The sequence below is a fragment of the Ovis canadensis genome, chromosome 13 (genome assembly GCF_042477335.2).
Source record: "Ovis canadensis isolate MfBH-ARS-UI-01 breed Bighorn chromosome 13, ARS-UI_OviCan_v2, whole genome shotgun sequence".
In the NCBI taxonomy this organism is placed as follows: Eukaryota; Metazoa; Chordata; class Mammalia; order Artiodactyla; family Bovidae; genus Ovis; species Ovis canadensis.
In genome coordinates, this window is record NC_091257.1 from 88,808,826 (window position 1) to 88,814,825 (window position 6,000).

Sequence of the window (6,000 nt, forward strand, 5' to 3'; positions counted from 1 at the left end):
GCTGCTTGTGCAAGAATTGATGACGGGTGAGGACCCATCCTGCGTGTCAGGGGCTGGGATCTGGTCCTGCCTGTATCGCCTACTTGGGTTGTGATTTGGAAAAACCTTGTCCGTGTTTGGACTTCAGTTTTTCTCATTTGTATAAAGGGTGAGAGTTGTTGAGTTAGATGGTCCCTTTCCTGGGTCTCTAACATCTTGAAGCCCCAGCCATGGCTTAGGTGGAGGATAGAAGTCGGCTTTGAACGTCCAGGAAGGGTTTGCAGAGCTCTGAGACCTGTGAAGTGGAGCATTCGAGTTAGGGTAAGCACTCTGCTGGAGATGGCTGGCCCAGGCTGGCCCAGTGAGTGGGGCCAGCCCTGGTCTTTCCTCTTGGGCTCCGGTGGATGAGAGAGAGACCACCCTTCCTTTGGTAAAATCACCTCCAGTGGCACCTGGTAGAACTGCCGTCCAGTTGGAGCTGGCTGAGCTATCAGGGGTGGATGGAGCGAGGCTTTAGATTTGGCTGTGGTGGCTGGTCACAGAGGATGAAGGTGGCCTCTGGGGCCCCTTCCCTGGCCCTAAGGGATCCTTAGCAAAAGGTCATCTTAGCCAAGCCCCCCCCCTCCCCCCCCCCCCCCCGCCTAGATTTCACATCATCTGGCTCCTGTGTTTGGTGGAAGAGAGACAAGTGGAGCTCAAAGTCCTAAGGGGCCCCAAGCGGAAATGTACTGAACCTGAGTAACTCACCAGGACTGGAGGAGACCAAGGCCATCCTCCCCGCCCTCCCATCTGAAAGATAAGGGAACAGTTGGCTGTAGATGGGAGGGGGCTGGCTCAAGGACACAGTTAATTCTTAACTAGGCTGGGACATCTTCTTCGTGAGAACATCGCCTCTCCATGATCCCCATCCTGTTCTCGGAAGTGAGGCGATACCTCCTCTGACCCTGAGAAAGGAAGAGAATGTTCCAGTCCAGGACAACCCTCACAGTCAGGAAGTGTTCCCGGGGGTTTAACCTCATGCTATCTTCTAAGCTCTCAGGAAAAGAGGGGCCCTGTAGTTCATGATCTGATGTGACTTTGGAAATTCTGGCATCCCCATGGCAGCTTTATTTAGAAGGAAAATTTTATAAGGCTGATTTTTATTCCTGATTCCAAACTACACAGACTACTTGGCTGTTGCTCACAACCAAGTTCAGTAAACATCTAAACCCCAAACTGAAGCTCAGAGAAGGAGAGTTATTTTCCTGAAGTCACACAGCAAGTTCGGGGAAAAGCTGAGACTGACTTCCAGGCCATTGTTCTTGAAGTCACTCAGAGTATCTCCTCCCAGGAACTTGAACTTCCTTGGCACCTCCTTGAAACCCGACTGCTAGACCAGTACATGGACAGCAGAGCCATGAGGTCACTGGGGTCTGTCTAGGAAAGTCCCCCTTCCACCGTAGGCTCCTGCCACCTCTTAAGTCTTCCCTACCCCCAAATTATTATTGTCTAGAGAAATGCTGGGCTCGATGAAGCACAAGCTGGAATCAAGATTGCCGGGAGAAATATCAACAACCTCAGATATGCAGATGACACCACCCTTATGGCAGAAAGTGAAGAACTAAAGAGCTCCTCGATGAAAGTGAAAGTAGAGAGTGAAAAAGTTGGCTTAAAGCTCAACATTCAGAAAACGAAGATCATGGCATCTGGTCCCATCACTTCATGGCAAATAGATGGGGAAACAGTGGAAACAGTGTCAGACTTTATTTTTGGGGGCTCCAAAATCACTGCAGATGGTGACTGCAGCCATGAAATTATATTCCTTGGAAGGAAAGTTATGACCAACCTAGAAAACATATTAAAAAGCAGCAACATTACTTTGTCAACAAAGGTCCATCTAGTCAAAGCTATGGTTTTTCCTGTGGTCATGTATGGATGTGAGAGTTGGACTGTGAAGAAAGCTGAGCACCGAAGAATTGATGCTTTTGAACTGTGGTGTTGGAGAAGACTCTTGAGAGTCCCTTGGACTGCAAGGAGATCCAATCTAAAGGGAATCTGTCCTGAATGTTCATTAGAAGGACTGATGTTGAAGCTGAAACTCCAATACTTTGGCCACCTGATGCAAAGAACTGACTCATTTGAAAAAACCCTGATGCTGGAAAAGATTGAGGTCAGGAAGAGAAGGAGATGACAGAGGATGAGACGGTTGGATGGCCATCACCAACTCAATGGACATGAATTCGGGTAAACTCCGGGAGTTGGTGATGGACAGGGAGACCTGGCGTGCTGCAGTCATGGGGTCACAAAGAGTCGGACATGAGCAACTGAACTGAATTCAACTGAGAGGAGACTGTTCATGTCACTAAATTATTCTAGCATATCAGAGACTCAGGGTGTTTTGCCTTATCATTTATTTCTCAAAAGAGACCACAAGGAGGAGGTTACTGTGCCATCTAGGCAGATGGAGGGCCTGCCAGTGAAGCTGAATCTCAGACTCCAACAGGAGAGATGCTTAAAGAGCAGGGACCTCCCAGTAAACTGTTGCAGCAACACTTTCTGATATTCCTGGGACATAATGAGGTGAGATGGCAGGGCTAGCAGAGCTGAGGGTCGGTGGTCTGGGTTGGAGCCAGCAGTGAAAGTAGGTGTGCCCAGTAGGGAGCTTCCTACAGGTGTGGGGGAAATGTGCAAGACCCAGTGTGGAGACTTCATTTTCCTCCACAGTCTGTACTGGCTTCTGGGCATTAGATAAAATAGCAACGTCTTCCAGTTTAGACCACATGACCACATATAGGAGAGAAACCTTGTCGTCCCACCCTCCCAAGCTCTTGGTTGTGTCTCGAACCCTTGTAATTGTCCAAGCCAACTTCTTTGTTCTTCGTGGCTTGAGGGTGTGCCAAGACCCTCTCCAAAGTGAGTATTTTCTTGCTTGCCCAATATGTAGCACTGGCTCAACTCATTACTGGATTTCTTTCAATGGCTTTGTGTTGTAGCTGTCAACTTTGTGTGACCAGGGGTGGAGGTGAGTTGAGGAGCCTCCTGTGTCTCAGTCATGGACCAGAACTTCCTGTTTTCAGTTCTTTTACATATACATCTGGGAGTGGAATTGCTGAGTCATCTGGTAATTCTATGCTGACCTTTTGGAGGAACTGTCAGGCTGTTTTCTGCAGAGTTCGCACCATTTTACCTTCTCCCCAGCAATGTACAAGGGTTCCAATTTCTTCACCTCCTGGCCGATGCTTGTCATTTTCCATTAATTTTTTAAAAATGTAAATTTATTTATTTTAATTGAAGGCTGATTACTTTACAATATTGTGTTGGTTCTGCCACACATCAACATGAATCCGCCACGGGCGCACACATGTTCCCCATCCTGAACCCCCTCCCTCCTCCCTCCCCGTACCCTCCCTCTGGGTCATCCCAGTGCACCAGCCCCTGTAGTGGTATCTTGTGACTTTGATTTGCATCTGACTAATGACTGGAGAAGGAAATGGCAACCCACGTATTCTTGCCTGGAAAATCCCATGGATGGAGGAGCCTGGAAAACTGTAGTCCATGGGGTCGCTAAGAGTCGGACACGACTGAAGCGACTTAGCAGCAGCAATGACTAGTGATGATGAGCATCTTTTCCTGGTGCTCACTGGCCAGTTGTGTATCTTCAGAGAAATGTCTAAGTTCTTTCCCCATTTTTAAATTGGGTTGTTCATCTTTTTAATGTGGAGTTGTGAGAGATCTTTATATAGTCTGGGTCATAGGCCCTTATCAGAGACCTGGTTTATTTCTTCTCAGCAGGATCTTCTCACTATCCTGATAGGACCCTTTGATGCACAAGTTTTTTAATTTTGTTGACCTGTATGTGTTTTAAATATCCTTTGACTTGAAGCTATTATATATAAAGCAGTCAGTGGACTTATTCTTTGAGCTACCTCTCTCCCTCATCCTCCTGTCTGACGGAAGTTTTGGCATTTGTACATTATCACAATAGGTCACATTTACATACTATTTATTACTCCTTCATCAGACTTAATTCCACAATGAAAATGTTCAGTACTCAGTAATAATCATGTTGCTAATTCCCGCAAATGTTTCTTGATTGAATAAATCTTGTCTCTTGGAAACTCCCCAGGAAAGTTATCAGAAACAATATTTCTTGAGTTCTCGCACATTTAGAAATACATTTAGGTCAAGGACAAATTTTGTACAAAAATCCTCAGTGCATATTTTCTTCCATAGAGTATCTAAGTTTTGCTCCACTATTTTCTGGCGTTGAGTATTGCTATCTTACAACCTGATTTTTTAAGGTTTTGTTTCTTTTTTAGTTGGAGGGGGGAGGGTTGGCCTCCTGAAATCTTCTATTTTTATCTTGAAAGACCACAATATTTACGTGCATTCATCTTGTGTTTAGTATAATGTGAGCTTTTAATATGCACACTCAAATCTTTTATTTCAGAAATCTTTTCCTCGATTATTGTTTTAAATAATTCTTCTGTTTTGTTGACTCGGTTTTCTTCCTGGTAGGACTTGATTTTTGTGTCTGGTGGATCTTCATTGACTTTTCAATATTTAAGACTCTGTGTTTTTAAGCTACTTCTTTAGTTATTTTTAGTTTATGTTATATACTTTTTAAAATGTTTTCCTTTTTCTTTCTTACTTTACTTAGTCCTTATTTATGAAATATTTTTGTCCTTTTCTTCAATTTCTCTTCTCTCCATCAGATTCTATTTCACATCTTCCTGTTACCTTGCTATCTCTTCTTTGAGTTTCTATATTTCTCTTATGATGGTTCCTCATACCTTTGGGCTTCCCTGGTGGCTCAGATGGTAAAGAATTTGCCTTTAGTGTGGGAGACCTGGGTTCAATTCCTCGGTTGGAAAGATCCCCTGGAGAAGGGAATGGCTACCTACCCCAGTATTTTTGCCTGGAGAATTCCATGGACAGAGAAGCCTGTGGGCTACAATCCAAGGGGTAGCAGAACTGGACACGGCTGAGCAACTTTCATTTCTCCTCATACCTTTAATTTGTTTCACTAGTTTTAAAAATCTATTTTAGATTATAATTTTTTCTCAGCTTTGTGGTGATATTTTACTGGGGATTTTAAAACTCCTCTTTCAAATGCTTTTAAGGTTTGCTTCTCATTTCTGTTTTTTTTTTAAAGGAGTCTCTCTATACAGCTTATATGATTTCCAAATTTCTTATTTTAAAATCAGAGTCAGGAACTATCTTTTGAAAGGAGTATCTTATTTGAGTGGGAAGGGTTGGAAGTAATAGGTTTCTTAATTTAGCTCAAGGGCTCCCTCCTCTGTTGCAGTTTTCCTAATACATAGGGGGACTTCTCTTTCTTAGGTACTTGTTGAAAGAGGGCTCCCACCATCAACCCTGGCCACTATGAGATACTACTCCAGCATTGCAAGGTAACAACTGCTCTCATAAATACCCTGTATTCTTCTCTATTTATTTTATTCATATCTCCCAGCACTTGTGTCCTGCCTTGCTTATTCTCAGACCCACTCAATTCAGCTCCCACTCAAGGTGGGCACTTTGCTTTCTGAGAGGTGAGTATTTTCTAATGGGAAGTGTAAGTGTGGGAGGGGGCTGGGGTATGGCAGGTACTATGCAGTGTCTCCATCTGCAAGCATTTCAGCTGCTCCCAGACTGCCTTCCTGCAGGGGTTGTAAATCAAATGCCTATCTTTCCCCAGACTCTTTCATATCCAGGATTTCACGCGTGATTCGGGTTCTTACAATGAGATGTGCTCATACAATAGCTGAAATTCTTTTTCTGCTTGAACTACCTACGCGATTTCTTTTGACTGCCTCTGATTCATGCACTATTTTACTTTTACATTATGACATATTTTAAACATCCCTTTGTAGCACATTAATGATTATGTTTATATATAATCATTTCTTTAGATGCAACTCTCAATTACACTGTTTCCTCCACTCACGTGATTACTTGAGTGCTTTATTCTAGCCTATAATGAATTTTGGTGGCTCAGTGGTAAAGAATCTGCCTGCCAGTGCAGGAGATGTAAGTTTGATC

General features: G+C 43.9%; 1 protein-coding gene across 1 annotated transcript in view; it reads left to right on the plus strand.

Moving 5' to 3' along the window:
• The window catches only part of STK4 (serine/threonine kinase 4), a 122,184-nt gene extending 116,815 nt beyond the window's left edge, over positions 1-5,369 (plus strand). The window contains exon 12 of the transcript XR_011248277.1: positions 5,302-5,369. The gene's annotated coding sequence lies outside the window, so the exon portion shown is untranslated. The remainder of the gene's footprint in view (positions 1-5,301) is intronic.
• Positions 5,370-6,000: the final 631 nt, after the last annotated feature.